This window comes from Lutra lutra, chromosome 11 (genome assembly GCF_902655055.1).
Source record: "Lutra lutra chromosome 11, mLutLut1.2, whole genome shotgun sequence".
NCBI classification, from domain to species: Eukaryota; Metazoa; Chordata; class Mammalia; order Carnivora; family Mustelidae; genus Lutra; species Lutra lutra.
The window spans coordinates 71,491,169-71,514,845 of record NC_062288.1 but is presented as its reverse complement, the minus strand read 5'-3'; the positions used below and the strand labels follow the sequence as shown (position 1 = coordinate 71,514,845).

Below are 23,677 nucleotides of genomic sequence, written 5' to 3'. Positions count from 1 at the left end.
GGCTCTTTGCTCATCAGAGAGTCTACTTCCCCCGCCCCTGCCTGCCTCTCTGCCTACTTGTGATCTCTCTCTCTGTCAAATAAATAAATAAAATATTTTAAAAATATGTTAAAAAAAAGAATACAGCTGTCAATTTCAGAAGGAAGGAGAAGAAAGGTAGGGAAGAAAGAAGAGAGGGGGAAAGTGGGGGAGGAAAGGAAGGATAAGAAATAGAAGGAAAGAAGGAAGGAAGAAAGAAGGAAGGAGGAAGAGAAATGAAAAGAAGAGAATAGAGAAAAGGGAAGAGAAGAGGGGTTCAAAGAAAGCACCCTATAGGGTACCTTGTTACACACGTGGAGGCATGAAGAGGAAGGCTGTCACTCCATATGCCAGACACAGCTGTATCTCTGTTCTAGTCCAGGGCTTGTGACACAGATACACCGTTACCCATCTGGTCTCTGCTATGTCGAGGCCTATAAATAAAATTTCCACTCAGGTAATTCTGGGAGAAGAGCTGAGGGGCGGTGTGAAGGTAGTGGCACCTGGCAGAGCACAGTGAGGACGTTAACGGCAGCCAGTTACCCGAAAAGTGTGTAAGACAAAGACTGACTTTTGAGGACCCCTCTTTAATAGACTTCTCCCTCACTGAAGACTCTGCCAAGGGTATGGGGAGCTCTGAGAAACAGGACATTTAGGAGCCTCATCTCCTTTCTAGAATCCAAGAGGCACTTAGCCAGTGCATCTCTGTAAGAAAGGGAGTCGACAAGGGGGGATTTGCCATCTTTCAGGAGAATGAAAAATGTGATGCATTGCTTCCTCCAGCTCAGAGGTAAGGGGAGAAGTCCCCGGTCTCATGCCTCAGCCCATCCTGTTACCTCCCTGAGAGCTTGGACATGTTTGTTTTCTGCCTCCAGGAACATCTGCTTAGAGCTTTGCCGAGTCCCATTTACATCGCTGGCTTCACCCTTACATAGCTTACAGTTTGGCTGCCATCGTCAGGAAGGCTCTGGGCAAAGGCAATGGCGACTCATGGACTATGTAGATGAGATGGCCCAGGGGTCTTGGGAAAGTTCGCTTAGTGGAGAAAACACAGAAAGCACAAGCATACCCAGGGGAGGCATCTGTGCTCTGTTAATCCCCAAAGCATCCTTACAAAGAAAAACTAAAGGCAAATTTAGTCCAAAGTTAACTAAGGGATATTAAAACAGAAAACATTATGGGTGTGCTAGGAAAATGAACATTTGGAAGTTACCAAAAGAAGCCAGTCTGAGATCTGTATATCGTGCGCTCTAAATTATCTGGCAGGTAGCACTGGGACCTTAAAAATTAAAATTGAAATGGGGGCAAAATACCCTAATGGAAATAAACCTCAAAGACATTTTTTTATTTTATTAAAAAATAATTCACATCTGGGATGCCTAGGTGGCTCAGTCAATTAAGAATACCTTCAGCTCAGGTCATGATCCCAGGGTCCTGGGATCAAGTCCCATTTCAAGCTCCCTGCTCAGCAGGGAGCCTGCTTCTCTCTCTGCCTCTGTTCCCCCTGCTTGTGCCCTCTTGCTCTGACAAATAAATAAATAAATCTTAAAATTAAAATGATAATAATAATTCACATCCATGTGGTAGCTAAAACTTTACAGTGTGACAGAATGGTCCAAAGTGGCAGGTTTGTGATTGAAGGCATTTGTAGAAAGAGTGATTCCCCCAAGTCCCTGGCAGGGGGCTGTTCAGAGGTCAATTTTTTTTAAGATTTTATTTATTAATTTGACAGAGATCACAAGTAGGCAGAGAGGCAGGCAGAGAGAGGAGGAAGCAGGCTTCCCGCTGAGCAGAAAGCCCAATGTGGGGCTCAATCCCAGGACCCTGGGATCATGACCCGAGCCGAAGGCAGAGGCTTTAATTTACTGAGCCACCCAGGTGCCCCCAGAGGTCATTTTTCTAATCTGAGACTTGCTTGGCAGGGCAAGTGGTGGTTCCTGTGCCCTGGAAACTCCATTCACTCTCTCTCTCTCCCCCCTCTCTTCAGGGTTTTCCCCCATGTGCCCTTGGCCTCCACCTGCCACCCTCCCGATGCAGCACTGGCCCACCACTGCCACTGCCATCTCAAAGTCCATTAAGATTCTTTGATATTGAACCATCACCTCAAACTCAAAAGCTCAATTCACAAACATGCTCCTTTCTTTCTGTCCTCCTTACCTCCCAACCAGGTCTACTTCTTGGCCTTGTTTCTGATAATAGCCCCTCTGTTGTCTCAGTCACCTGCAGCAAAACCATCAAGTTACTTTTTACTTTCCCTCCATTAACCCTACTGCCAAACCCACTGGGTAGAAAAGAATTAACCTCATTCAGAGAGAGGTCTATCCTTTGCCCTTGGCTCCTGAAAAGTGATCTCTAGGTCCCTCAGCTGGCATTCCTGATAAGAATGTCTTTGCCTACCTGGGGACTCTCAGCCATAGTAGATTATCTAACAGTGTGATTTATGAGGCATTCAGTAGGAAAGGGTTAGGAAGGATTTTCCAAAGATGGAATCTTTGGAAGGTATCTTTTTCTCCACATGCTCTTTGGATCCCTGAGCTGACCATGTAAGGGATCTGACTATCCCAAGGCTGTCATGTTGTGATGAAGCCCGGGTCACAATGAGAAGCCACGTTTGGTCCTCCAGTTCATAGCCTCTGCTAGGTGCAGACATGGGAGTGAAGACACCACTGATGATTCTAGCCATCAAATTATCCCCAACCACTCAAGTCTTCTTGGCTGGGGTCCCAGACATTATGGAGCAGAAGAGAACTGATTATACTGTGTCCTTCCCAAATGAGTGATCCACAAAAAATTCTGTGAGTGTAGTAAAATGGTGGTGTTATGCTACTAAGTTTTGGGCCAATTTGTTGCCCAGCACTACTAACTGATACACTTTTCTGGCCAGAGGTCTGGGTTAGGCTTCCATTTCTGGACTCCCTGTCATCTTGTACTTTTTTCATCCTACCTTTGCCACACTGAATTGTCATTGCCAGCTTGCTCACCTCTACTCCACACTAGGCATTAAGTCTGTGAAGTCAGAGACCACATTTACCTCTATGGATCTGTAACTCCTCAGTGCTCTGCTCTCAGTGCCTAGCAAAAAATAGGGAACCAGTAATAATTGTCTGACCAATATCCAATAAGGTAGCACCACATGAACACCAGACAATGGGCCAAAATCAGTACACAACAGGAAGAAAAGTCTGGAACACACACCCAGCGAATCAGATGCATCATCTTGTATGAAGGAAAGCACCTCAGATCAGTGAGGGTTGACAACAGCCCAAATCCTCTACAAAACCAGCTTTCAGGGTGTGAATTTTTCATGAACGGAAGACAAGCTCTGCACTGGAAGAAAGACCCAGATAGCGGAAAGGCTCAAAGGTCAGGGCTATGATTCTGGATGGCAAATTATACTGCAAGTTTAGACCACAAAGGGACTGAGAGAGAGAAACAATGTCTAGCTGACCTTTATCTAAGGCCTAAAATTAATTATTAATCCTAGATCCTGACCCACATCTATTGAGCTGAATCCTATTTCAACAGAGGCATTTATGGTGCTCAAAAGATCTAGGGAAAAGGGCCAGGGTGTCACACTGGGGAATGATGAATGGGTCAGGAAGATTCACTTACTGGGTAAAGAAAAATTAAAGTTTGGCTAAGAAGCCAGGATTTTATTCCGGAAAACTCAAAGGAAATAAAAACATGGGAATTCCTTGGCCTAATAAAAACCTGCTAAAATAAGGAGTACTATCTAATCTTATCTCCTAATTAGAAGTAGGAATCATGAATTACAAGCATGTTTGGTGTATGTGAAATAATGACCTGCCAACTCAACAGCATGTAAATAAATCAGTCAAGGGAGTTTAGGTACTAGAAGGAAGATTTCCTTAGAAAGAAAACTGGAAATTCAGTTGAAAAAACTATTTTGACAGTAAATAATTATATATTTTGACATTTTTCTCTCTTCAATTCTCTGGAAGGTGTTAATTAAATAACCATTCTAACAAATCTGGAATAACACACTTGCTGAAAGGTAGTATAATCAGAAAGGATTGGGGTTCCAAGATGGTTCTTTAAAAATTCACATCCACCTTTTTTTTTTTTTTTTCGCATCCACCTTTGTCTCTGGGAATCATTCAAGCTGAGAAAAAGCCATGTCTTTTCTCTTCCCTCAAGCCTGAAGGAGTCCAAAATTTACTAATTCTTTGACTATGTAAAGTATGCACATGGTATGAAATTCCACAGGTATAAAAGGATATAAGCTAAGTTTCCCTCTAAGAGTGTTTTGTTTTGTTTTGTTTTTTAAGATTTTATTTATTTATTTTACAGAGAGAGAGAGATCACAAGTAGACAGAGAGGCAGGCAGAGCGAGAGAGGGGGAAGCAGGCTCCCTGCTGAGCAGAGAGCCCGAAGTGGGGCTCGATCCCAGGACCCTGAGACCATGACCTGAGCCGAAGGCAGAGGCTTAACCCACTGAGCCACCCAGGCGCCCCTGTTTTGTTTTTTTAAGACTTTTATTTATTTGACAGACAGAGATCACAAGTAGGCAGAGAGAGAGGAGGAACAAGGCTCTCCACAGAGCAGAGAGCCCGACGTGGGGCTCGATCCCAGGACCCTGGGATCATGACCTGAGCCGAAGGCAGAGGCTTTAACCCACTGAGCCACCCAGGCACCCCTCTAAGAGTGTTTTTTAAATGCCCAGCTTTATTCTGGAAATTAAGACTCTCTGATGCTTTATTTTGGACCTAGAGCAAGAATAGCATTAGGAGTAATTTTCTGTGTTTGTACCAAGAAAAGAAATCTATTCGATCGATATGTAGTATTATTATTACAGTCACTTTCTATCTTAATTCAACTCTTCTTAATTAAGTCACTTTCCCTCCTTGCCATATTTTGAGACTTATGACCATGGCAAAATCCTACCACCTAGTGGAAAAACTCTCCATCCCTCACTCTGAATCCTTTTTAGAATTTAGAATACATTAGCTGTTAGCCATGAGCTACCTATGTAGGTCACTTTGAAAATTTTGCTTTAAGGCAATGAACTGTTCAAATGTTTTAATCAATGAAAGATGCTGTAAATTTTGGCCTCAGAGACTTAAGCAATGTTTCCATTTCTTAGAAAAGCAATAGTTACTGGGGCTTGCAGAGATCTACTTCCATTGTTTGGATTTTTTTCAGTTTGTATTCATTTAGTGTTGATAACATCAAGATATAGGCATAAGTGGGTGACATCAGGTACAGTTTTAATCTCTTTGATGTGATAAGCATGATAAATTCACAGCCACATCAATCTATGGGAATCACTCAAATCGAGAAAAAAGCAGGTCTTTTCCCTCAAGACAGTGAAGCAGGATCCCACACTTTCAGTAGATTTTGAGGTTGCAGTTCACAATGACTAGACAAGAATTCTATGTGTATTCATAGATAAGGATTTTCCAATATTTTATTTAGTTTGACTACTCCATCACAGGCAATAGTTGAAGGCACAAAACTTGATGTAGAGATGATGGACTGAGGATCCCACCAAGGCAACAGAGAAGGGAAGAAGAAGAGAGGGAATGAAAATGGTTTGTTTTCCTGATAGATTTCAGTCCATTCTAGCACTAAATCTGCATGAGTTGACACCAGAAGATCTTTGCACTTTTCCATATTTTACTCCTTCTTCCAGATGGAATCTTGGTTTTAGGTCATTCCATCACTGGCCTTGGACAGCAAAGAAAAAAAAAAAAAAGCACCTGTCAATAGGGACACAGAAATAATACTTCCAGAAGTCCATGGTCCTACTTTACATGTGTGATGCCTTGTCTGCTCATCTGTTTGAATATCCAGGTGCCTGCACATCTCTTTTGGTATTTGATTCATTCATTTTGGGATTCCTATACCATGAAAACAGAGTGTCCCACTTCTCCAGACCATCTTCAACCTTCATATTTCACACTCTAGAAATCAATTTGAAGCCTCAACTTCCTACCCTGTATGAGTGCCCTGCATCTGAATGTATGTCATTCCTTTTCCTCCTATCTCCTCAGTCAAGGAAAATGTTGGCTGTCTCCTGTCAGCAAACTCCCTCTCTGTGTTTTTAAAGGACACCTTAATATATTCTGGATTATCTTGTCTTAATGAGGAGGTGAGGTCAAATATATCCTCTTCTCTCTTCAGCTCCCATTTTTATACCATGCTCTTAGTCACCAACACCAGTTTAACCCCATGTTCAGAATTTCTGTTCTGAAAATTCTGAGCCCAAACTAATGTCATCTCCTCCTTCTCACTTTATTCCATCAGGTTTGGTCATTGAATATCCATATCAATAACTCCCTGGCATCCCCATTTCTCAATAAACATTAGAATTAATCCAGATTGAGACGTTTTGAGGTTAAGTTCAATAGACGGATGGAGAATAAGGCAGTTTGGAGCCTTGATTAGTCACCTTTTAGAGTGTATGTCTAGTTCATAATAAACCTTTTCTCTAATAACTACCCTTTTCACAAAATATGGCCCCACACTCCAATACAGCCATATGTGAATGGACCAGAAATAGTCACCTGGTAAAAACTGAGCCACAGATCTCCTGGAAACTTGGAATGGGGTTCAAAGAGAGCCAGATTGTTTCTGGAACTGAGGACATAAGAACTTAGAGGCTATGATGCACAGAAAGCAAAGACTGAGCTGCAGAGAAAGAAGAATGAAGCAGAGACAAAGAAACCACATAGTTCCAGAGGAAAGAGACTGAGGAAATACCCTCATTCCATCTGTTCTTCCTCATTCCTAAGTCTTCTCACTTCCTTCTGGAGAAGGAGCTTTAACACTTCATGTAGTGTGTGGAGCTGTTGGTGGTGAATTCTTTCAGCTTTTGCATGTCTGAAAAAAAAAAAGTCTATTTCTCTCTTGTTTTAAAAGTTATTTCTGATGGGTAGAGAACTATGGGTTGACAGTTGTTTCAATTTTGGTACCTTAAAGATATTGTTTCCCTGTCTTCTCACTTTATACTGTTTTCATGAAAAATCTGTCATCCTTATTACTGTATCTCTGTATTTAATGTGTCTTTTTCTCTGACTGCTTTTAAGATTTTCTCTTTATTACGGGTTTTGAGCAATTTGATTACAATATGCTTTCTTCATGTTTCTAGTGCTTTGGTTTCATGGACGTTTTTGGAACTGGAGATTTTCAGTTTCCATCATATTTGGAAAATTTGGAGCCTTTATTTATTCAAATATTTTTCCTTCTGTTCTTTGAGCTTTCCAACCACACAAATCTTAGACTGCTTGAAGTGGTCCTACAACTCACTGAGGAATTCTGTTCTGTAAAACAGTTCTGTTTACTTCTGCCAGCTTCTCTTTTTGCTTCAATTTTTATTACTTTGCCATCGAATTCACTGAAAAATTCTTCAGCAATGTCTAATCTGCTATTAATGCATCTAGTGCATTTTTCATTTCATGCCTTATAGTTTCATTCCACATGCTTTAATTTGGGTCTCTTATATACTTTCCTTTTCTCTAGCTTTTTAAACATATGGAATACAATTCAAGGCAGTAAACTGGGACAATGGTAGGGCTTACCTTGTTTGTTTCTAATCTCTAGAGATAATGGTCCTCCAATGCCTGATGCCCATTATCTTGAAGCCATAGTTACATTTATCTTGGGAGCAGGGGAATGGCAAATCCAGTTCTAGTTACTCTGTCTTGCAGAAGCAGAAATCCCTTCTCCCATTTCCTAAGGCATAATATTTGACTTTTCCTTGGATTTCAGCATATATAGCCTGTGTCTTTCAAAAAAATTTTCTTTGCCTAAACAACAGTATCTGATACATTGAACAAGTAGAACTCATGGGGTTTCCTAACAACAACAACACCCAAAACTATATTTTCATCTCCTATATACATAAATCTTTTCATGGGGGGGGGGTAACCTTTCTTCTCTTGATCTTGGAAAAAAAACTCAAGGCAGTCTATGTGGGAGTATTCAATATTAGCACCCTCCCATGTATACCTCAATTCCTAAAAAGGGGCCAAGAGAGCTTATGGCAGAGGACATCTTACATCTCTGATGTAAGTGATAGATTGGCAGGGGAAATTGGGAAGTAAAAAATGAAAATAGAATATATAAATAAGTAACCACAAAGAATTTAGTATCATAAGCTATACAGATCCATAATGTGTTTTCAATTTTGAATCATTCAGAGGAGCTATGAAGAGCCACCATATTTACCCATAAAATATCCTTGAGTGCCACATACAGAATTCTAAACCAAATAAATCTCTGATCTGATCTAATATGGGTGGTCCTCCTTACCTTAATACAACCATTAAGGCCAAAGAATAAGTTGATATGGAGCCAAGGAAAGCCAAGAAATAGAAAAAAAAAATCAATTACGATTCAACTAAAGGTGAGTAGTGCTAACTAAAAGAATTTGGAATTGAAACTCTACCTAAGAAACTGATACTGAACAGATGTTCAAAAAGATTAAAAAGAGGAAATGCCAAATATATTGCATAACAAGAGCCAATTATGAGAAAAGAGTATGGATATAATTTGGACCGTAACAATAGATGGGGGCTGGTGAGCCATCCACAGATAAGCTAAGATTCCTAAGATAAGGCAGCCAAGTCCTGCCTACACATCCATGGCTCCTCAAACACCACACTCCATTTTAAGCATTTTATTTGCTGAGGAACAAATGAAAATTGGAAAGAACCCAAGGAAAACTAAAAGTGATCATAGAAGAGCAGATTTTTTTTTTAGGACAATCTAAGTTAATTAAAGATAGGAAATCTGGTTGAAAGACAGTAAAAGCAAAGAAGGTGCACAGATGAAATTTAGTCACAAAAACAGTACAAAAATCCTAACAGGAAGAGAGCAGGATGAGAACTGGAGGACAAAAGAATCAAACCTGGAAAAACTTATAATTCAAAGAACTTTGGAGTTTAACAAACAAACAACTGGTGTGAATTACAGAGAACACAAGCCAGCTTTATGGAGAGAGGACTTGCTGACCAGGTATTTCTTTTTCTAAACTTCATGGGTCAGAAATTGAACAGAACACTGACTAAAAGGCAGCAAAACAAAGATTTTCTTTTCTCCAACACAAGTTACAGTCTCCAAACCAGGGCGGTTTCAGGGTGGGTAATCAACCCATGCAGACACACAGGACCCTGTGTTTGGCCTAATGCTCTCCTATCATCATCATGAAATTAATAATTTACAAAGGGCCTGTAATTTCATTTTATACTGGATCCCATAAATTAGATAGGTGATTCTGCAATAAACCCGAGACTATGAAGAATTTTACCACTATTCACAAAATGTCTTTTTCCCTCACATCTAAGATAATGGATAAATCTGGAGAGAGAGTAAGGCAAGAACGAGGACCATCCATTCACCTCTCTGCAAGACACTCCCCCCTTCTCTGCAAGACCACCCCCACCCCTACCACCATCATATCTGTGGACTGGCTTTCCCCAGTCTTCCTTCCCCAGGACAATAAGCACAAGGTTAATGAGAATGTGCTTTGACAGCTTGAGCTGCATCAAAAGAGTCCACAGAACAATGAGTTCCTCCAGAGAGATCACTCCATAGTAATAAAGTCTTTTTCTGGTCAAGCAACATCTTTAATCTTTCCAGATTAAATAATCTCTCTTCTTGCAGAATCCACAATCTGTCCTTGGTGAGTAAAAAGCTACATTAGCAGCAAGGCCTAAGAGAATTAGGAATTTCTTATCCTGAGTAGTATTAATAAGCAAGAAGTTGGAGGAAATATACATGTATGTTATATATTCTAATATTTACAACATTTTATTCATATACGCCAAAAGTCCCCCTCTGGCCAGGCACTGTCAGCTACTGAGGACTCTACAATGAACAGAGCATAGTTTCTACCCTCATGGTGGTTATGATTCAGTCATATTAACATGTTCCATTTATCTAAGTCCAGAATTCATTCTATATATGAAGCACAGTAGAAAGATGTGGACTGAAGAAACAGATATGGAAATCATCTATATATAAGTGGCATTTAAAACCATAAGATAAACCCAGAAATAGGGTGTAGAGACAGAACAGTGGGCAAAACCCCAGGGAATGGCAACATTGAGGAAGGAGGCAGAGCCAGAGGGACCCCAATAGGAAATATAATGGAAATCCCAGGAGTATAGAAGGGAAACCAGGAGAGTGCTGACCCAGAGGCCGAGACAGTGAAGAGTTTTATGAAAGAAATGTTCAATAAGGTCAAATCCAGGAGGAGATGCAAGATGGTGGAAAAGTAGGAGACCTAATATCATTGGTCCCAGGAGTTCAGCTAGATAGTTACCAAACCATTCTGAACACCTACATATTCAACAGATCAAAGAGAAGAAGAGCTGAAATCCCAGGAACAGAAAAGCAACCACTTTTCAGAAGGTAGGACTTGCAGAGAAGTGAATCCGAAGCCATGGGAAGATAGACCATGGGGGGAGCCCTCAGCAAGCATTATAGCAGTGGAACACAAAGTCAGAACTTCTAGAAGTCTGCTTCACTGAGGGACATCATTCCAGAGGCTAAGTGGGGGATAGAGCCCTCGTGGGGACAATGTGGTCTCAGGACAGGCGGGGTCACAAAAAGACCAGCTGTGGCTGAGTGTGGCAGAGCTCCCATGTATCAGAGCAGGGAAGCCAGCTGTGGAGATGGAGCTGAGGAGTGCACTCTCAGCTTGTTACCTTAATGGAGTGCGTTACCTTAACAGTGATCAGAGGCATGGTCCGGCAACTGCTCTTCAAGCAGGGACTCCCACAAGTAGCAGATCCAGAGAGACCCCTCCTTACTCCTCCCCCTACTTACTCCAGCACGGGAGTGCATTGCAGGAATCTGCTGGGTTTGGAGACTCCAAAGGGGGGCCGTGTGCCAGAGATAGAAACACTCAGTCACAGGCCAGGTGAGCTCGGAGCGCCGCTGGAGACCAGGGCAACGGGAGTGACTGACCGCTTTTCTCTGAGAGTGCACTGAGGAGTGGGGCCCCGAGCTCTCACCTCATACAGGGCCAGAGATTGGGAGGCCACCATCTTCATTCCTGTCCTCCAAAGCTGTACAGAAAGCGTTCAGGGAACAAAAGCTACTAAGAGCAAAACCAAGCAGATTACTTAGCCTGACCCCTGGCAAGGGTGGTGCAATTCCACCTCAGGCAAAAACATTTGAGAACCAATGCAAGAGTCCCCTCCCCTAGAAGATCAATAAGAACATCCAGCCAAGACCACGTTCACCAGTCAATGAGAACTGCAAAACCTCAGAAATATGGGTATACAGAATATGGAATTCATGGCTTTTTTCCCATGATTCTTTAGTCTTTCAAGGTTAAGTTTTTTTAAGATTTTATTTATTTAATTGGCAGACAGAGATCACAAGTAGGCAGAGAGGCAGGCAGAGAGAGAGAGGGAAGCAGGTTCCCTGCTGAGCAGAGAGCCTGATGTGGGGCTCGATCCCAGGCCCAAAGGCAGGGGCTTAACCCACGTGAGCCACCCAGGTGCCCCTAAAGATGGAGCTGACATTTTAAAATGGGCATCCAGACTTCAGGGGAAGAGGGTATTGTAGGAGGATCCCAAGCTCACCTTGTCCCACAGATACACCTAGAGAACAACAACATCAGTGGAAGAGATGAAATCGGGAGCCAAACTTACCCAAAGGCATGGCCACATGACAAAGGGATACTGCAGGTACAGAGAGGAGAGGATCATACCCTACCCCAGGCACCCCAGGCACTGGAAACCTGCACTGGGCTGATGATTCCCCATAACATTTGACTCTGTAAACCAAAAGGGCTTAACTTCTTCAGTTCTAATGATTAGGGGGACTTAAACACCTGGAACTTTAATGATCAGTAGAACTTTAATGATTTCTTGGCTCTAGGAAATCTGGAGGGTGATGGAACACTGAGTAATTGCCCTCAAAGAGACAGCACAACAAACAGTCCTGCTGAGATACAGCACAGAAGCAGCAAATTGAAAGACACATGGAGTGTATGGTGGTGGGGAGGGGGAGGGCGAGAAGAGTGGGGGGGGATTTTTTGCTAATCTCAGGGCTTGTGCTGGAGGAGCAGGGATCTTTTGGAGACTTCTATTAGAACAAAAATTAAAAGAATTTGCAAACACCAAACCAGCCTACAGGAATATTGAAAGGGGACCTCTAAGCAGAGAGAGAGACTAAAAGTAACAGACCAGAAAGGAGCAGAGACAATATACAGTAACAGTCACCTTACAGGCAATATAATGGCACTAATTTCATATCTTTCAATAGTTACCCTGAATGTAAATGGACTAAGTGACCCAATCAAAATATACAGGGTATCAGAATGAATTAAAAACAAGACCCATTGGTATGCTGTCTGCAAGAATCTCATTTTAGACCCAAAGACACCTCCAGATTTAAAGTGAGGGAGTAGAAAACATTACCATGCTAATGGACATCAAAAGAAAGCTGGGGTGGCAATCCTTATGTCAGATAAATAAGGACTATAATAAGAGATGAGGAAGGACACTATATCATACTTAAAAGGTCTGTCCAACAAGAAGATCTAACAATATGAGGTATCTATACCCCTAACATGGAAGCAGCCAATTATATCCACCAATTAATAACAAAACCAAAAAAACACATCAGCAATAAGACAATAATAGTAGGGGACTTGACACCCCCTCCCTGAAATGGACAAATCATCTAAGCAAAAGATCAACAAGGAAATAAAGGGTTTAAATGACACACTGGACCAATGGACATCACAGATATATTCAGAACATTCCGTCCCAAAGTAATAGAATACACAATGTTCTCTAGGGCACATGGAACATTCTCCAGAATAGATCACATCCTGGGTCATAGATCAGGTCTCAACTGGTACCAAAAGATTGGGATCATTCCCTGCTTATTTTCAGACTACAATGCTTTGAAACTAGAACTCAACCACAAGAAGAAACTTGGAAAGAACTCAAATACATAGAGGCTAAAGAGCATCCTACTAAAGAATGAATGGGTCAACCAGGAAATTAAAGAAGAATTTAAAAAATTCATGGAAACAAATGAAAATGAAAGCACAACTGTTCAAAATCTTTGGGACACAGCAAAGGCGGCCCTGAGAGTAAAGTACATAGCTATACAAGCCTTTCTCAAGAAACAAGAAAGGTCTCAAGTACATAACCTAACCCTACACGTAAAGAAGCTAGAGAAAGAACAGCAAAGAAAGCCTAAAACCAGCAGGAGAAGAAAAATAATAAAGATCAGAGCAGAAACCAATGAAATAGAAGCCAAAAGAACAGTAGAACAAATCAATGAAACTAGGAGCTGGTTCTTTGACAGAATTAATAAGATTGATAAATCCCTGGCTAGACTCATCAAAAAGAAAAGAGAGGACCCAAATTAATAAAATCATGAATGAAAGAGGACAGATCACAACCAACACCAAGGAAATACAAACAATTATAAGAACATATCATGAGCAACAATATGTCCGCAAATTTGACAATCTGGAAGAAATGGATGCATTCCTAGAGACAAATAAACTACCAAAACTGAACCAGGAAGAAATAGAAAACCTGAACAGACACATAGCCAGTAAGGAGATTGAAGCAGTCATAAAAAATCTCCCAACAAACAAGAGCCCAGGGCCAGAGAGCTTCCCAGGGGAATTCTACCAAACATTTAAAGAAGAATTAATATCTATTCTCCTGACACTGTTCCAAAAAATAGAAATGGAAGGAAAACTTCCAAACTCATTTTATGAGGCCAGCATTATCTTGATCCCAAAATCAAAGACCCCTTCAAAAAGGAGAATTACAGACCAATATCCTTGATGAACATAGATGCAAAAATTCTCACCAAAATATTAGCCAATAGGATCCAACAGTACTTTAAAAGGATTATTCACCACAACCAAGTGGGATTTATTCCTGGGCTGCAATTTTGGTTCAACATCTGCAAATCAATCAATGTGATACAATACATTAATAAAAGAACAAGAAACCATATAATGCTCTCAATAGATGCTGAAAAACCATTTGACAAAGCACAACATCCTTTCTTGATGAAAACTCTTCACAGTGTTGGGATAGAGGGTACATAAAACAATATCATCAAAGCTATTTATGAAAAACCCACAGCAAATGTCATCCTCAATGGGGAAAAACTGAATGCTTTTCCCCTAAGGTCAGGAACACAGCAGGGATGTCCCCTATCACCACTGCTATTCAACATAGTACTAGAAGTCCTAGCCTCAACAATCAGACAACAAAAAGAAATAAAATGCATTCAAATTGGCAAAGAAGAAGTCAAACTCTCACTCTTTGCAGATGATATGATACTTTATGTGGAAAACCCAAAAGACTCTACTCCAAAACTGCTAGAATACATACAAGAATTTAGTAAAGTGTCAGAATATAAAATCAATGTACAGAAATCAGTTGCATTTCTATACACCAACACCAAGACAGAAAAAAAAATTAAGGAGTCGATCCCATTTACAATTGCACCCAAAACCATAAGATACCTAGGAATAAACCTAGGAATAAACCTAACCAAAGAGGCAAAGAATCTGTACTCAGAAAACTATAAAGTACTTATGAAAGAAACTGAGGAGGACACAAAGAAATGGAAAAATGTTCCATGCTCATGGGTTGGAAGAACAAATATTGTGAAAATGTCTATGCTACCTAAAGCAATCTACACATTCAATGCAATCCCTATCAAAATACCATTGATGTTTTTCAAAGAAATGGAACAAATAATCCTAAAATTTATATGGAACCAGAAAAGACCCCCAATAGCCAGAGGGATGTTGAAAAAGAAAGCCAAAGTTGGTGGCATCACAATTCCAGACTTCAAGCTCTATTACAAAGCTGTCATCATCAACACAGTATGGTACTGGCACAAAAACAGACACATAAATCAATGGAACAGAATAGAGAGCCTGGAAATGGACCCTCAACTCTATGGTCAACTAATCTTCTACAAAGCAGGAAAGAATGTCCAATGGAAAAAAGACAGTCTCTTCAACAAATGGTGTTGGGAAAACTGGACACCCACATGCAAAAGAATGAAAATGGACCGTTTCCTTATACCACACACAAAAATAGACTCAAAATGGATGAAAGACCTCAAAATAGACTCAAAATGGATGAAAGACAGGAGTCCATCAAAATCCTTGAGGAAAACAGAGGCAGCAACCTCTTCGACCTTAGCCCCAGCCACTTCTTCCTAACAACATCCCCAAAGGCAAGGGAAACAAGGACAAAAATGAACCACTGGGACTTCATAAAGATCAAAAACTTTTGCACAGCAAAGGAAACAGTCAACAAAACCAAAAGACAACTGACACAATGGGAGAAGATATTCACAAATGACATGTCAGATAAAGGGCTAGTATCCAAAATCTATAAAGACCTTATCAAACTCAACACCCAAAGAAAAAAATCATCCAGCCAAGAAATGGACAGAAGACATGAACAGAAATATCTGCAAAGAAGACATCCAAATGGCCAGTCAACACATGAAAAAGTACTCAACATCACTCGGCATCAGGGAAATACAAAACAAAACCACAATGAGATACTACGTCACACAAGTCAGAACGGCTAAAATTAACAAGTCAGGAAACGAAAGACATTGGCGAAGATGTGGAAAAAGGGGAACCCTCCTACACTGTTGGAGGGAATGCAAGCTGGTGTAGCCACTCTGGAAAACAACATGGAGGTTCCTCAAAAAGTTGAAAATAGAACTACCCTATGACCCAGCAATTGTACTACTGGATATTTACCCTAAAGATGCAAATGTAGTGATCTGAAGGGGCATGTGCAGCTGAATGTTTATAGCAGCAATGTCCACAATAGCCAAACTATGGAAAGAACCTAGAAAGAACCTTTCTATCAACAGATGAATGGATAAAGAGGATGTAGTATATATATACAATGGAATACTATGCACCGATCAAAAAAAATGAAATCTTGCCATTTGCAATGACATGGATGGAACTAGAGTGTATTATGGAAAACAATTATCATATGATCTCTCTGATATGAGGAATTTGAGAGGCAGGGCAGGGGGTCATGGGGAGTAAGGAGGGAAAAAATGAAACAAGATGAGACCAGGGAAGGAGACAAACCATAAGAGACTCTTTATCTCAGGAAACAAACTGAGGGTTGCTGGGGAATGGGAGGGGAGGGATAGGGTGGCTAGGTTATGGATGTTGGGGAGAGTATGTGCTATGGTGAGTGCTGTAAATTGCTTAAGACTGATGATTCACAGACCTGTACCCCTGAAGCAAATAATACATTATATGTTAATAAAAAAATAAAAATAAGGTTAAATCCAACAAAAAAGTTCACTAAGAAAAACTTTGGGTAATGGGCATTGGATCTAGAAATGACGTCATAAGTTCTATTACCTCAGCAAGGACAGTTTCCACAGGCAGGTGAGGTGAATGTCCAATTGCAGCAGGTAGTGAGGAATGGATGGGAGTTCCAACTATAAGGGACAATGGGTATAGCCCATCATTTTGAGAACTCTAGGCAGGAAGGAGAAGTAAGAAAAGAAGAAGTGGCTAGAGGAGATAGCAGGAGAAGGGTTTATTAGGGTAGGAGAGACTTACATGGGTATCAAGAAGGAGCTAGTGTAAAAGAACAGACATAATAGAGAAATCATAGTACCAGGTTAGAAAAAGAGACTAAGATCAAAGACAGAAGGCGGTGCACATTGACATGAGTCTTAAGTAAAAGCCACAGTTGGGGGGAGGGTTGTTGGTAGGTCTATAGAGAGAAAAGATGGCCACTCAGAGAAACCCTCCTGATGGCTTTGGTATTCACTCTGAAGGTAGAGTGAACAAAAATCCCAGTTTGCTGGGGACAGAGGCTTTTGCAGAACAGCTGGTCAGCCTATTGTGGGCTCAGGGACATGCCTTCCCTCTTTTTCTCTGGGTCACAAAATTGGGGTTATGCCCCAAATGGTTATGCCTTATTTCTTGCTTTGCCGTTGTGTGATGATCTGATCTTCCCACTTAGAGGTAAGCTCCATGAGGGTGGAATGTCTGCGCGATGAAAAGACACTTCAGGAGCTGCATAAATTCCTCTGCTTCATTGTGAGATAATTTCCGACAGACCTGAAACAAGGTTCCCTTGTGAAGACCTTCATAAAAGTGGGATCAAAGAGGCCACCTCTATGGACTTTCCCAAAATTCAAAAAAAAATTATGAAGTTCCCACCAGAACGAGCAGAAAACCACTCCTTGGCATCAAACCCCACTCTCAGCATTTTGTTGTGAATAAGAAAAATCACAGCCACTCTCATTTGTTAAGTGCTTACCAGGTACTAGGTATCACTTTGTTCAATTATTACAGCAACCTTATTAGGTAGGATCACTCCCATTTTGTAGTAAGATGACCAACACTCAGAAAAGGTAAAGAGCCAAGGTCACACATTTAATGAGCACAGAATGAGATTCAAAGGTCCTTCAACTCTAAAACACACAGTCTTCACCACTATGTAGGTGACCTTCTAGCCTAAGAGCCTTTTCCCCAGACATAAACCCTGAGCTGTCATATGTCTGAAGCAACCTTTCACTCGCTCATGGATATCTCAAATTTTATTTTAACTTTTGCCTTCTTTCTTCCTTTCAAAGTGACCTCCTTCCTCTGAAATAACCAACTGCCACCAGGTGTCCCTCCTCTCCTATTAGTGAGCACCACTTTGTTCTAATTGCAAATCAGAGGCAATGCAAGCAAACTGGAAAGCCTTCCTAGCTTAATTCAATTACACAAATTCACATTATCGAGCAACATACTATCCCCATAGGACACCCAGATGAGGGGCGCCTGGGTGGCTCAGTGGGTTAAGCCTCTGCCTTCGGCTCAGGTCATGATCTCAGGGTCCTGGGATCGAGCCCCGCATGGGGCTCTCTGCTCAGCAGGGAGCCTGCTTCCCCCCTTTCTCTCTGTCTGCCTCTCTGACTACTTGTGATCTCTCTCTCTCTGTCAAATAAATAAATAAAATAAAATAAAAAAAAAAGAAAGGACACCCAGATGAGAGAGCAATGCAAAGGGCACAACACAAGCACACAATGACAAGGCAAATCAGAGAGCTTCAAATCAAGTTCTAGTTGACAGGAGGAATAGATGGCATCAAACTGTTGGGAGTAATGATTATGGAATGTGATGATTAGAAGTCCTTTGTGATTTCTACAAGTAAATATGGAGAGAACTTGGGTTTTCTATCATCCATACTGAATGAAGGTTTAAAAATAGGTCCCAGATTGTACCTCAAAGGCGACCTAATGTCTTTTTCCTTCCTTGTTTATTTTCTGCATCTGTAAGAAACTGTTTCTGAGACCTTAAGTGTGATTCAGATGTTGACCCCAGCTCATTAATGTTAAAGGAGTTTGGGGGAGTGAGGCTGTGGAACAGAATATTTAAAATGACTTTAGGGCATTGGAAAATTAGACATTTTTTGGCATTTAAGATGCCATAATTAAATTATTAATTGGTTTTTTCAATTGCTTGGCCTACTCCCTTTGTTCATCAGACAATAAATGCTCTGTGGCAGCAGCACTCCACAATCAGGAGGAATATTCCTGATGGAACAAGCTTGTTACATTCTGTGTCTTTGAGGACTTATGCATGAATAATGCATCATGTTTTGAAATTTAGAAAGGGACTTGAGAGTCAGAGGAAACCAAAAAACAAGGAAAAGTTCGGTCATGACTTCCTTTCCTACAGCCCATGACTACTTCTTCTATCTGGGCGGACACAGAGTGGCCCATGTCTTCCTCCATCTGCGAAGATTTCAAACGCTGCAGCCTTGCCCTTGGGCAGTCTGTTTCACACCATGGCTGCTTTCTCTGCCCTCGTCCCCTTCACAACCTACTCCCCACATTCCTGGCATGAGAGAAAATGTCTACAGAAAAATCCTTTTTATTGGCAAGACCAACTTTGAAGGAAAAAAAGAAAGAAGAAATGAAACAAAGGTAAAATCTTCCTCCAATTTCCTTCTGACCAATTATGTGACTTCCTATAAGTCCATTTTGATTTCTTTTAAATAGTGAGGGAAATTCAGGGGCAACATAAGCTTTGCCCCCAATTAACGCTAGCAATGGCAGAAAGTTCCACACGTAAGCCCGATTTTCATCTCTCGGCACTTTGAAGAGCTCCATCACACTGTATCAACAGAGTCACAGCTCATTTCAACTCTATTTTTTTGCTCCTCCGTGCTGAGGGCTGAATTCATCATTTGCCTCACATCATCTCCATGATTGTCACTGGTCTCAGCTGACTGTGGAGTATTTTGGTATTGATTCTATTTCTTTATCTCACCACCTCTGTAGACTTATTTCTAAGTCCCTTGTAACTATTACGTCAAAGGGGAGGGACATCTGACCATCCCTCAACAGCATTTTTAATCACTAGGGAATGTCAATAGTCTGTCAAAGGACCTATAAAATGTCTTCAGCAGAAGATGTCAAAGACAGGAGGTTTTCATTCGAAATGAAGGCAAGGCGGATTCTGTCATAATTAGCGGGGATAGGGCAAGGGCTGGTCATTCTCATGTCCAGCCAGGATGCTCCCTTAAGCAGCACCGGGAGCAGAACTACCTATATCACAACAAAATCTGAATCCTTTGTGTCTTTAGATCAAGGTCGAAGATACCACTTTCCAACGTACATGAAAAGACAAACTGCTGGACCGTCTACCTGCCTGGTCAGCTTTGTGTGTCTCATATTTGTAAGCCCACACATCATGGTATCCCAAAGCTACCACTTCAGGAATAATCCTTCTTTGCTCTCCTGAGGCAGGACTCTTGTCTGGCTTTTCTTCAGGACCCTTACCTTTCAGGGTTCCTGGTTTCTCACTCACATCCGCTATCAGAACAGCTCTCAATGGCTCTTCAGAAAAGTGAAGTAGCCCCTTCAATTGGAACTTAAGCCAAGTGCAGTTGAGAAGGTATGGCTATGGGGGAAGGGAGGGAAATAAAAAGTAGAAATTGGAATGTTCTTCTCAAGACATTAATAGGTCTTTGACAAGAGATCATGAATGTTCCTTGGAGATTAAGAATCACATCCATAAATGATCAGATGGTTCCCTTTTTTAATGTACAACTCATTAGTGACTTATAAACACTACAGAACCTGAAGAACTTTCTATCAAATTCCTCAGTTTTCACCAGAAGCAATACCCTCCTGTGTTACCAAGGAACAACCTGAAAGTCAGGGAAGTTGACAACATGAAAAGAGTTCAAGGCTACACTCTTACTAATGCATAGTACCAGAATCCAATCCCAAGTTTACTCCAAATCCGTGATCTGTATAGTCACTGGTCCAAACAGAGCACCAGAATCATCACAGCAACTTTTTAAAAACATGAACTCCCAACACCCGCCCCTGCCTGCCAGCTCAGAATGTCTGAGAGTAGGATCGGAACTCAGGGTTGTTTTGTTTTTTTTTTTTAAGTCTTCCTGGTGATGCCCTCAGTGAGCACGCTGGAAACTGCTATCTCCTGTTTGTGGTTGCAGGCCAATACCTTTTTCTCATGTCTTATTTGCACAAACATTCTCCCCCCATCCCCATTTCCAATGATTGCAATTCACTTGTTCTGAAGAACCAAATTGAAAACAAAAATTTTTTTTCAGGCTGAAGTAATCATCTAATCCATTTTTTAAAATTTATTTGAGAGAAAGAAAGCAGAGTGAGAGAGAGCACGGGGTGGGGTGGTGCAGGGAAAGTCAGAAGGAGAGGGAGAAGGCTCCCCACTAATCACGGACCCCCATGCAGGACTGATCCCAGGACCCCAGGATCATAATCCAATCTGAAGGCAGATAAGTCAGTGACTGAGCCACCCAGGCGCCCCACATCATCTATTTTTAAGAAACCTCACAGGTTCTTGTGATTTAAAAAATTATATAAAGAATCCAGCACAGAGCCAGGAGTTTAGCCACACAACACCTTAAATGCTTCCGTCTGTTTTCTCTGGCTCTTCATACTTTAAAAGCAAGAACTATGGGGGGTGTTAACCAAATCTTTTGGTTTGAGGAACAAAATTTCGTTTGAAAAAAATCTTAAACATCAAGGCCTCTCCGAGTAAGACATTGAGACAACATATTATTATCAGGTGCTGGAAGTATTACCATTATAAGTAATTGACGTGGATGTGTTTGATCAGCTGTTCTCATAAAATCTATACGCTTATCAAAACGCCATCCATCCCCAACCAAAAGTAATGTCCCACCTATCTTCCCAGTTTGAAAAATAATTTGTTACTAACATACCAGATGACATAGATCAGAAGCCCACTTGGAGGGAGGACCACACCTTAGCCTCCTCTCGGATCCTCTGCAGCGTGGGCTCAGGGAAGCCCAGCACAGCCCACACCACCAAGTGCGTCAGAGACGCTCCAATCCCACTCGTTATAGAGAATTAAGCTTGTTCTGACTTGCTTTTTCATCACATCTTTAAAAATCCTTTTCACCTTCACAGTAAGAAGAATGGTATTTCTATAATGTTTTCCCCATAAAAATTTTGACTAAGAAGCTTTATCTTCACCAAGTAAGAATAAGGGGGCACACAGGTTCCAATAAGAATAATTTCATTTTTCCTCTTTAAAAAAAAAAAAATACACATCCGGACTCCGTGAAAAGATAGCTCATGGCCCTGTCTCCCTTTCACAGCTTCTTCTGCGCAAACTCGTTTACAAAGGGAATAGATTACCAGTCTTTTCTGGCGATCTCTCTTTCCCTCATCCTCATCTGAATTTAAATGGGGTCATTATGTCAAGCTGGAATAAAATTATTTTATACCCCCTAACTCAGAGAAATCTTGTTTTCACTGAAATTATCTTGCTAAGCAATAAAAATGGGCTAGAACCCAATGGTTTGGTATTTCTAAGACACCTCAGTTAGTCGACATGGTATGCGCACCAAAACCCTTCCGTTTTCCACGGGCTGTCAGTAGTAAAATAAGCAATTGTTTTTGTTATTTTTAACTCTCCAGGTTTGCTCTGTTCTTACCCAAAAGCCTTGCTTTGCAGATTGGCATCCCCTTTGCAGATAGGTAGTCCCTAGACAGAGGGTCTTGGTCTTTTCTGGAGAAATGAGTAATGTGTGTCCCCTAAATTGGAGCTCAGCCACCACACTGGGAACCTGGGGCCTCCTAGCTCAGGCTGCTGCATGCCCCAGTGTGCTCCAACGAGCTGCGTGTTCCCCCGTGCCTCCATGTGTCAACAGCAGAGCGTTGGGGGAAGGGCTGGGCTAGGCTCACCTGCAGGCCGTTGCCAAGGCAGAATTCTGAGGGGCTAGAAGAAGGTGGAATAGAAAAGAAAGTACATGGCTGAGGCACCTGGGTGGTTCAGTCGTTAAGGGTCCGAGCTGGGCTTGGGTCAGTGGTCCCAGGTCCTGGGATCAAGCCCCGCATCAGGGTGAGCGCCTGCTTCTTCCTCTGCCTGCCACTCCCCTTGCTTATGCTTTCTTTCTCTCTCTCTCTCTCTCTCAAATAAATAAATAAAATCTTTAAAAAATAAAGAAAGAAAGGGCATGGCCTGGGACCTGGAGGCAGAAGCTGTGTGTAATCCTTCTATCACAGTGGAGCCCATTGCCAGAAAAAAAAAAAAAACCTCTCTCTCTAAGCCCCTTGTGAACACATAAGAGTCCAAAGAATGATGCAAATATTCTTTTCTTTTCCTATCAGGATATGTCTCAGGTCAGCTGTCTTTTCTATTTCTTTTTCTCCTCTGCGTGCTTCCTCTTTCCACTGAACCCTGTGGCACCTTATTAGTGCTGGACAGACAGATTCTTGGCTCCATCTCAGGTAAGCAAATGTGGACCCTGATGTTCATCAGACTAGATTATTTGATAAATAATAAAACCCTCCTGCATTTATTGATCATCTCCTAGAGCACAGTAAATTTTTTGCTACAAAGCCCCTCACCCTATCATCCTTGGCCGGATGAGATCAGGATGTTATGGTCTTAAGCACTGCAGCAGAAAAAAATATTTTGGCTTTAAGTCCCAAAGACTTAATGCAGAGGTTTAAATGCAGTGAGTTATTTCCACCATACCATACTTACTATATTTAAAAATAATAATTACAATAACAACTCATACTTTGTTTCTGCTAGTTTTCAGTGCTTTATTAAGCACTGAAGGCTCTGTTAAGCCTCCCAACAATATTAAGAAATAGATTTAATAATTACCCAGTTTCGCTTAAGTTAATTTTCCAAAACTCACAGTAAACAGTGGCAGCAGCATCGAAACCAGGAAATTGGGTTCCCCAGCCCATGTCTCAGCCGCCATATTTGACTGCTATGTGGGCAAAGAGTACAAAGATTCAGTAATGCAAGAAGAATTCGTTCTCAAGACCTCGTGTCCAGCATGGTGATGACAGTTAACAACACCGTACTGTACACCTGAAATGTGTTAAGAGGAGAGCTCTTCAATATTCTTACCCCTAAATCCCCCAAACACAAATGGTAACTATAAAGGTGATGCATATATTAATTAATTTAATTGTGGTGCTCATCCAACAATATGTATATCAAAACATCAAGTTGTATACCTTAAATATATACAACTTTTATATGTCAATTATAGCTCAAGAAAGCTATTTAAAAAGAAAGGAAAGGGGCGCCTGCGTGGCTCGGTCAGTTGGGCATCCAACTGTTGATTTTGGCTCAGGTCATGATCTCAGGGTC

The 23,677-nt window shown here is 41.3% G+C and overlaps 1 long non-coding RNA gene across 1 annotated transcript; it reads right to left on the bottom strand.

The window, feature by feature from the left end:
• Positions 1-5,418: 5,418 nt before the first annotated feature.
• Positions 5,419-20,218, bottom strand: LOC125080574 (uncharacterized). Its single transcript, XR_007121411.1, has 2 exons — positions 19,825-20,218; positions 5,419-5,706 (listed from the first exon to the last, which is right to left on the bottom strand). It is a non-coding gene; the product is annotated as an uncharacterized LOC125080574 (long non-coding RNA).
• Positions 20,219-23,677: the final 3,459 nt, after the last annotated feature.